This window comes from Lissotriton vulgaris, unplaced genomic scaffold (genome assembly GCF_964263255.1).
Source record: "Lissotriton vulgaris unplaced genomic scaffold, aLisVul1.2 SCAFFOLD_3909, whole genome shotgun sequence".
In the NCBI taxonomy this organism is placed as follows: Eukaryota; Metazoa; Chordata; class Amphibia; order Caudata; family Salamandridae; genus Lissotriton; species Lissotriton vulgaris.
The window spans coordinates 40,237-50,295 of NW_028248668.1; positions in this window are offsets into that span (position 1 = coordinate 40,237).

Genomic DNA, 10,059 nt, shown 5'->3' on the forward strand with positions numbered 1-10,059 from the left:
AGAAATTAACGCAAAAAAAACAAAATGCATGACTCTAAATCCCATTAAATCTGATAAAGGATCTTTATTCTTAAATAGCCAAAAGTTGGAATCAGTCAAATCTTTTTCTTACCTGGGGGTTTCGCTTGACTCTAACTTCACGTGGAACCCACAGATTGAAAAAAGCAAGGTGATATTTGCACAGAATGCAAAACCCATCCTCACAAAGCATACTTTAGGTACCAGTAAAGCTGTATCACCAGCTGTAGAGCTTTTTAAACATAAAGTACAACCAGCAGCTCTCTATGGCGCCGAAATCTGGGGGCCGATGTCAAAGGACGCTTTTGATATTTTGGATAATAAATTTATGCGTAGCATCGTAAGGGCCCCGAAAGGCACGCCCTTAGTACCCCTCCAGTTAGACTTGGACTTCAAGAGGACCGATCATTACACTATTGTATGGCCGCTGATGTTCTGGGTCAGACCATGGCAGACTCCAGATCTGCGGGATTGTAGGAATGTGCTAAAAGAGTTATGGGGCTTAGATGCATCCAACTCCAATGCTTGGCTAAAACATATCAGAATGTGGTTCATTAAAATAGGTCTTCCTCAATTTTGGAAAAGCCCTGAAAGGTTGCTGCCGAATACAAAAAATGTGGTAAAAAGGCTTTTTGGGGTTTTATAAATAATCAAATATTCAATAGCAACAGTGGTGGGTCACTTGTTAGCAACTTGTTAACCTTCAAGGACGTACCCCTATTTGAGAGTTTCCTTGATGAAGTCGAGCCCCCACTTGCTAAAACCTTTTTCATGAAATTTAGATATGGCAACCTCATGACTAATTCAACTCTTGCACGCTTGTCTAGGAAAAACGCTAATGATATTCCAACTGCACGAGATTTATGCACCTTGTGCAAGGGCAATCACAAGGAGGATGACATGCATATTCTTTTCTTCTGTCTAGCATATACGCTGGCGAGAAGAAAGTGAATTAAACCAATGTGTAATCTTTTAGGAGTTAGGTCATGTATGACGGCACTTAGAATAATCAAATCTGATACATCACAGACCATTGTATTCAGTGCCAGCAGATACCTCTATTCCATCTATTTTGTTCGTAGGAAAAAAGGCTTAAAGTTGTAATGTCACGGGGTGCTTACATGTATTTTAAGAGTTGGTTGAGTTGACTGAATTAGACAGCCATGCTGTAACATTTTATGATTCTTAACTTATTAATTTTATATATGACAATTATTATTGTTATTATTGTATGTAAACTGGATTTTGGATTGTTTTAAAATGAAATGTTTGCTGTTCAAATCTTTTGTGGCAAAAGAACGCCGAAATAAAGAAATAATGAATGAATGAAATCACTCATGACTTGGTCAGTGACATCACTGATGACATAATTGATGACATCTCAAATGACATCACTGATGACATCTTCCAGTGAATGTGTATTTCTGTAAAGTTTGAATATTTTTCATATATATCTATGCTAAGGTGTATTGATGAAAGAGTGGATTTACAAGTGCCTGAATGGATTATTTAGTAGGTGTGTGACTGACTGTATAACTGATTAATTGAACGTGTTTTACTGAATGCATGGGTTAGTGACTAAACTGTGTGAAAGTCTGTATTAGTCTCTCATATGGGGTGTAAGCAGATGCATGGGTTGGTGAGTAGCTACATGAGTGTCTATATGGGTTATTGATTTGTTGTCTAAGTATCTGTATGGGTGCCTGGGTGTGTGTGTGGGTCGGTGGGGGTTGTGTGACTCTGTGCATAGATGTCTGAGTGGGTGATTCAATGGTTGTATGGATTCAAAAGTGTATCTGAGAAGGGCTGTATGGGTGAGTTAGTGTGTGTATGGGTGTGTTGGGGATTGAATGAATGTGTCAATTGTATATGTGTGAGTATCTACATATGTTTTAAGGCAGTATGTGTGAGTGTTGGAGTATATAAATGACTATACGTGAGAGTAAGTTATTTGAAGAATGGGTGTATAAATGAGTGTGTCCTTGTATCAGTGATTGTATAAGAAAGTAAGTATTTATTAGTATCTGCATAAATGAGTGATGTGGTGTGTGTGTATAAATAACTGAGTTGGTGTGTATAACTGTATACATGAGTAAATGGGTATGTGATTCATTCTTTGCATGACTGACTAGGTGTGTGAGTAACTCTATGGATGAGTGATGGAGTGGGACTTTATGTATAGGTGTATGAGTGCATATTATAGTACTGTATTGATGAGTACCTGTATCTATAAATGACTGGATGTGTGTATAGACCTAGGAAAACGTCAGTGGTATGTAGTATCTGGCATTGTTGTATGTATGGTTTCAAAAATAGTAGTCTGTATTTTAGAGGGGGTGTATCAAAGTTTATATTAGAGCATCAGTATGTGCATCAGATTATCACGTGGATGATGTCACCAGTGATGTCATTTGAGATGTCATCTGTGATGTCAGCAGTGATGTCACCGACCATGTCATGAGTGATGTAATATGTGACATAATCAGCAGTGCATTGCGGGTGTGCAAGTTATAGTTAGCTCAACTAACTATGACAGGTGAATTTCTCGGCTTTTATATGAGTCAAATGTCCAACTAACTATAACATCCCTGAAACCTATGGTTTTTTAGTGAATTTCAAAGGTTTTTTTAAATGCTAATTCCTAACTCTAACATCTGTAAAACCTATGGTTTTCTCAGTGAATTTCAGTGTTTTTTTTAATGCTAATTTCATATTTCAATATTTATAAAACCTATATTTTTTCTATTTTTGTTATAATATTTTGGAACTCTATTATCCTTTTTTTAACTTTAAAAATTATGTAATGTTTTATATCTTAAAAAAAAATGTATATCATTTTTTTGGGAGAGAAAACTTGAATCCCCTACCGGTAGTCTACCAAACTCCATCAGCACCCGAATCCTATCTGCCATAGTGCTAAACTCGTAAATGATGCGCATTTCGTATCCGTCGGGTTCGTGGCACCACGTCCCACGTAACAACATACACGTATGAGGTCACGCGAGCTGCTACTTTTGTATGCAACGGGTACGTAGTACAAGCTGCTCATTACATCATGTACGTATAGGGTCGCGCCAACTACTACTACCATATGCGACGGATACACAGTACCAAGCCGCTCGTTATGTCATGTACGTATAGGATCGCGCCCGCTGTGCATTACGTATGCGACGAGTGCACACTGCCAGGCTCTGTGCTACGTCATAGAAGTATAGTGTCGCGCCGGATAGGCCAATCCCTTAGGTTTTTTTATGTCTCAAGACTATATCTAAATAACCTCAAAGTGTATATGAGAGCAAGCGATAATTTTAAATATTTTAAACATTTATATATTTCTAACTATAATGAACTTATATTGTAGTAAATAATATATTTTCTCAAAATAGCGTCAGGTACGGTCTCCTTGCGCGCTGTCTGCACGTTTGCCATGTGACCTTAAAAAAAAGCATGTGATTACTTCATAACATTTCCCATTGAAGCAGTTGGAAAACGGCACCCATTTTACTCATTCTCTCTACAGCATTTGATGAGACACACCTCTTCTCCTTATAGGGCTTTTTTGAAAATGTTTTGCTATGTACACATATCTTACACTACACACAACATGCAACCATCATCTTCATCAATATGCATGGTCTGTAAAGTAGCCTTCCACCTGTGATAGCCATGCACTTAAAAGTTACATAACCAAACTTTTCCCCACTGCCAGAGATAACATGGTTGCATACACTGTCCACAAGACAATCTAATGTGGTACGGCCCAGGGGCTGTATCATGCTTAGATAATGAACACAATGACACAGATAGATAGTGGAAGTGGGTACGGGCACGTGCGCTCAACACCTTTTTAATACCAGGGTCACATATCCAGTGACGTCTCTCCTGGATGCATGTGGGGTGAGTGTAAACCAGCCCTCAGGAAATGGTTGCTGCTAGCATCAACTGCAACAGTAACCAATCAATCACACACAGAGATTCAATAATTAAAGGGTCAATAGTTTGTTCTACAGTAAGTTACAGACAGTAGATGTGAAAAAATACAGAAAAAAATCTATCATAAAAGTACCAAAACTTGTGGTATACTGAAACATAGGCAATAGCTCTGAAATGATACACAAAAAGATTGTATCATGAAGGGACCATCAGATCTAGTGCACTCAGATAACCACATCAAAAGCATTCAGCATGTGCACAGCCAGCGATGATGCGTGCTGCAGGCGGACCATACTAGAAGCAATGTCTGTTGCCATCAACACTGCATCATCTGCAATAGCGATTCGATCTGAATTGTGAACACTTCTGTCTGCAGTGTAGGCCATAGAAAGCGGTCAGCAAGGGCCCACAGTCACGTTGCGTTGACTTGAGCTGCCCAGTTTGCAATACACGAAGCAAGAAAAAGCATGTGCGGAACCAGCCGTGATACGCACTGGAGCAATATATTTTGCCTACAGGACTGCATCATCTACAATAGCAACTCGATCTGAAATGTGAACACTGCTATCTGCAGTGTAATTTGAACGCAGTAGTCACACAGACATCCATGAATACTTTTTCTCACTTCCTCTTCACAAAATACAACAACATAAATTACAGAAAACTCTGCAATAGATAAATCAAAACAATTACATTTATGATCGCTGCTGTCCACAGTGTAGATTGTTATTCAGTGTTCTTTCCACTACCAAGAAGAATTTGGTCATTGTACTAAACCTATAACTCATTTAAAAAAAGTTCTTCAAGTAAGAATACTAAAGGGATATAGTATATATTTCAATAGACTTTGTAGTTACTTCACTACTGGATTATCTACTTAAACAATCATCACTCGATCTGAATTGTGAGCAATGCTGACCGCAGTGTAGGACATAGGCAGTGGTCATTAACGCCTCACAGTTACGTGCCGTTGGATTCCGAAGCACGGAGTTGGTTGCACCTGATCGGAGGGGGTACACAGAAATGATCACACACTTTAACTTCTGACATCCTCAATCATAGAATCAACACACCGTTTCACTTTGAGCGCTGAAGGTGCGCCAAAGGTAAGCCCATCTGCGCCTGGACCGCGCCCTGTGCCAGACCCCCTGGCCCCCGCAGACGCCAGCCCACCCGCCTGACCTACGACGCCACCGACCTCAACGCACTCAACGCCGGCCGGATCCCCGGATGCTACCGAGCCACCCGAGACGCACTCACGGACCCTTCTGCTGCCACTCCTGCAAGTTCACCTGCATCCGGACCTGCACTGCACCAGCACCCGCCAAACCGAGCACCAGCAGCAACCACCTGAAGTGCATCCTGCTCAACACTCGCTCCGTCCACAGACACGCCGTCCAACTCTGGAACCTGATAGACACTACATCCCCAGACGTCGCCTTCCTCACGGAAACCTGGATGAACGCCTCCTCAGCACCCGACATCACCATCGCCATCCCGGACGGATACAAGATCACCCGGAGGGACCGCGTCAACCAGATTGGAGGAGGCATCGCCATCGTCCACAAGAACACATCCGCATCACGACCAACACAGACGACATCCTCACAGACGCCGAACACCTGCACTTCCAGATCCACACCGACCCCAAGACCACCCTCAGAGCCACCCTCATCTACAGACCCCCGGGACCGCGCACACAATTCAGCGAAGACATCCCCGATTGCATCAGCCCGCACGCCCTCCCCTCCGCTGACTACATCCTCCTCGGGGACCTCAACTTTCACCTGGAGAACAACAACGACCGCAACACCACCACCCTGCTGGACAACCTCGACAACCTCGGTCTCAAGCAGCTGGTGATCTCCCTCACCCACTATTCCGGACACACACTCGACCCCATCTTCTCATCCAGCAAGCACATCGCCTTCAGCCATGCCACCGGACTCCACTGGACGGACCACAGCTGCGTCCACTTCAGCTTCAAAAAGAACACGATCCACCACCACCAGCAACAGGTCGCACGCAGAAACTGGAACAAGATCACAGCCGACCAGCTCGCCGCAGCCCTGAGCCAAGACCCCCCCGCCAGCTCTGCGAATCCCAGCCAGGCCACCAACAACCTCACGAAGTGGATCAGCAACTGCGCAGACGACCTCGCCCCACTGAGGACCCCGCCCAGCAGACCCGGCAGTAAGAAAGCACCTTGGTTCACCGACGAACTCAAGAGCTCCAAGAAGAACTGCCGTGCCCTCGAGCGAGCCTGGCGGATGTATGACATTACCACGCACACCATTACCACGCATACCATTACAACGCGGTATTTACAACGCATACCGTTACAACGCATAGCGCTTTGAGGTGCTGGATAGTGGTAAGTATAATTTTATATTCCAACTCCAGTCCCCGTGGATACTAGGGAAGGTGTTGGATATAAAATTAAACTTATTCCCTATCCTAGAGCACCCCCCAGCGCAATGCATTGTAATGGTATGCGTGGTAATGCCTGCGTTGTAAGTGTAGTGCGTGGTAAAAAATGTGTGGTAAACGTTGTATACCGAGCCGGGCGCAGAGACCCTACACCAGACAACATGACCACCCTCAAGCTCGCAACCCGAAAACACCACCAACTGATCCATACCACCAAGAAAACCGCATTCAAGGAACGACTGGACAACAACGCACACAACAGCAAGAAACTCTTCAACATTGTCAAAGAGCTCTCCAATCCCAACGCCGGAAACAACGACATCACCCCATCACAAGACCTCTGCAACTCCCTCGCCTCCTACTTCCACAACAAGATCGCAGACATACACAACAGCTTCAGCACACAACCGACGCACCCTATGACCGCACCAACAACCCCCACCACCACCCTCCGCGCCTGGACCCCGATCACCACCGAAGACACCATTCGCATGATGAACTCCATCCACTCCGGATACCCAACCGACCCCTGCCCTCACCACACCTTCAACAAGGCTGACGCTGTCATCGCACCCCACCTGTGGGACATCATCAACACCTCCTTCGACACCGCTACCTTCCCAGAGAGCTGGAAGCATGCCAAACTCAGCGAACTACTGAAGAAACCATCAGCGGACCCCACCGAACTCAAAAACTACCGCCCCATCTCGCTCCTCCCGTTTCCGGCCAAAGTCATCGAGAAGACCGTCAACAAGCAGCTGGCCGCCTTCCTCGAGACGAACGGATACCTTGACCTCTCGCAGTCCGGCTTACGGGCCAACCACAGCACAGAGACCGCCCTCATCGCAGCCACCGATGACATCCGAGCCCTGCTCGACAACGGGGAAACTGCGGCCCTCATCCTCCTGGACCTCTCCGCGGCATTCGACACTGTCTGCCACCGCACCCTAGTGCAGCGCCTCAGCAACGTCGGAATCCAAGAAAAGGCACTAGAATGGATCATCTCCTTCCTCGCCGGAAGGATACAGAGAGTCTGCCTCCTCCCGTTCAGATCAGAAGCCATCGAAGTCATCTGCGGCGTTCCTCAAGGCTCCTCGCTCAGCCCCACCCTCTCCAACGTCTACATGAGCCCCCTCGCGGCCATCGCACGCCAACACAACCTCAACATCATCTCTTACGCCGACGACACCCAGCTGATCCTCTCCCTCACCAACGACCCCGCCACCGCCAGAGCCAACCTACACGAAGGGAGGACAGACGTAGCCGAGTGGATGATGAACAGCCTCCTGAAACTGAACTCAGACAAGACGGAAGTCCTCATCCTGGGCTCTTCACCCTCCGCCTGGGACGACTCCTGGTGGCCCACCGCCCTGGGCAGCACACCCAAACCCACAGACCACTCACGCAACCTGGGCTTCATCCTGGACTCCTCCCTCTCCATGACCAGACAAGTCAACGCCGTCTCCTCGTCGTGCTTCAACATCCTGCGCATGCTACGTAAGATCTTCTGGTGGATCCCCACCGAGACCAGGAAGACGGTCACCCAGGCCCTCGTCACCAGCCGACTGGACTACGGCAACTCCCTCTAAGCCGGAACCACGCCAAACTCCAGAGGAGACTCCAGCGGATCCAGAACGCCTCAGCAAGACTCATCCTCGACATCCCCCGACACAGCCACATCTCCGGACACCTGAGAGACCTGCACTGGCTCCCGGTCAACAAAAGAATCACCTTCCGTCTCCTCACCCATGCACACAAAGCCCTACACAACCAAGGCCCAAGATACCTCAACAGCCGCCTCAACTTCTACACTCCCACACGCCAGCTTCGATCGACCAACCACGCCCTCGCCGCCGTCCCCCGCATTCGAAGAGCCACCACAGGAGGTAGGTCCTTCTCCGACCTGGTCGCCAACACCTGGAACTCCCTCCCGACCCACCTTCGCCTGACCCAAGACCACCTCGCCTTCAGGAAGCAGCTCAAGACCTGGCTGTTCGAGCAGTAGCGGACCCCCCTCCCCAAGCGCCTTGAGACCCTCCGGGTGGGTAGTGCGCTATATAAATGATTTGATTGATTGATTGATTGATGGAGAAGCGTGGCTCAGTGGTTAGAGGCGGCAGACCCAGAAGCTGAGATCGGCCGTGGACCAGGGTTCGATTCCCCGCCTCGGCGGGTCTCGGGCTCAAAAATTCCACGGAGTCAACAATTCTCGCTCTGGTGCCTACTTGACTCACGGGGTCACACTCTGCGACTCTGGGCAATAGCTTGCTTAATCTCCACTACGGCCCCTCGCGGCGGGATGCCTGGCTTTCACCTTGTGGATACCCGGCTGGGGTATCTCACAGGGGAATACCAGGACGGGTTCCCTAAGCAAGCGCCTTGAGGCCCCTGGGTTAAAGTGCGCTATATAAATCGAAACACATTTACATTTACATTGATCTGGCCTCCCGCCTCCGGTTATAGTAGCTACTACCCGTGAAAAATTGCCTACCAATACTACTGTTACAACAACGGGACAGAAACCTGATGCTGGGCATAGAGAGAAAGGGGGTTCTACATTTAACAACACAGATAGGTTAGTGCCAGCACGTTACATCATTAACATAATCCCGGCAACAATTAACCTCCTGCCAGAATGTAGCCCGTACGTAGCTATTCTTGCAAATGTACCAAAGCTCAAGCCCACCCAATTTGAAAACCAGCAAACCCTTAAGAATACAACTTTACATTGGCTTGCTCAAAATTGTGGGTTCCCAATGCGTGGGGCTAACCAAATTATCTCTACACAGAGAGTAGGCTGGTTGGGACCCAGCAGAAAGGAGATAAATGGGGATTGTATAGTTATAAATTTTAAGATTTCAGAATGGGCCAGAGATTCCATCTTAAATGCACCCATACCCTCTAAACATGAGTATAATACAACCCTGCTCCCCCTAGACTATTTCTATAGGAGTCAGTCAGGGAAACAAGCTACAACACGATTTATTGACTACCATAGAGCTGCCAATTCCAACCACTTTAATATAGCTCATGAACCAGCACCTTTGTATGATCCATGGAATAATATTACAATTCCGGTTTACAACAGATTTCAAGTGTTTGGTTCATTAGAAGAGAATGATTGACTGAGGGAACAAACCATAAAATCACAACCTGAAGCAACTGTATCTGGGGGAACGGTTCCAACTGACCAAGGGATGTTGTATTCAAATAGGGTGGAAGGGGACATTGTTGTGAGTTCAGTAAGTAGTGCCCAGTATGAAATTGACGACATAGCCCAGTCCGATGTTATCCCTAATATGGACATAACTATGAATGTGGGGCCCATGAGTCCAGAAGTGCCCGCACACCATGATTTAGTAGCTGATAACTCTGCTGAATGCTTAAAGGTTATTACCTGGAATATAGCGGGAATTACTGCTAAATTAACTACGCCATTCTGGGATATCTTTATTAAGCAAGGCTATGATATTATTTGTCTACAGGAGACGTGGCATAGAACTCAAATTCAAGTTGAAGGGTATACAACATATAGTGTGGATGCAATAGCCCCTTCAGTAGGAAGAGCAGGAAGAGCAAAAGGGGGACTATTGACTCTGGTATCTACTACTCTTACTGAGTTTAGCTCTGGTGGTTATATGGAGATGGCCCAGTATGCATCAATTCTGCACCTAGTGC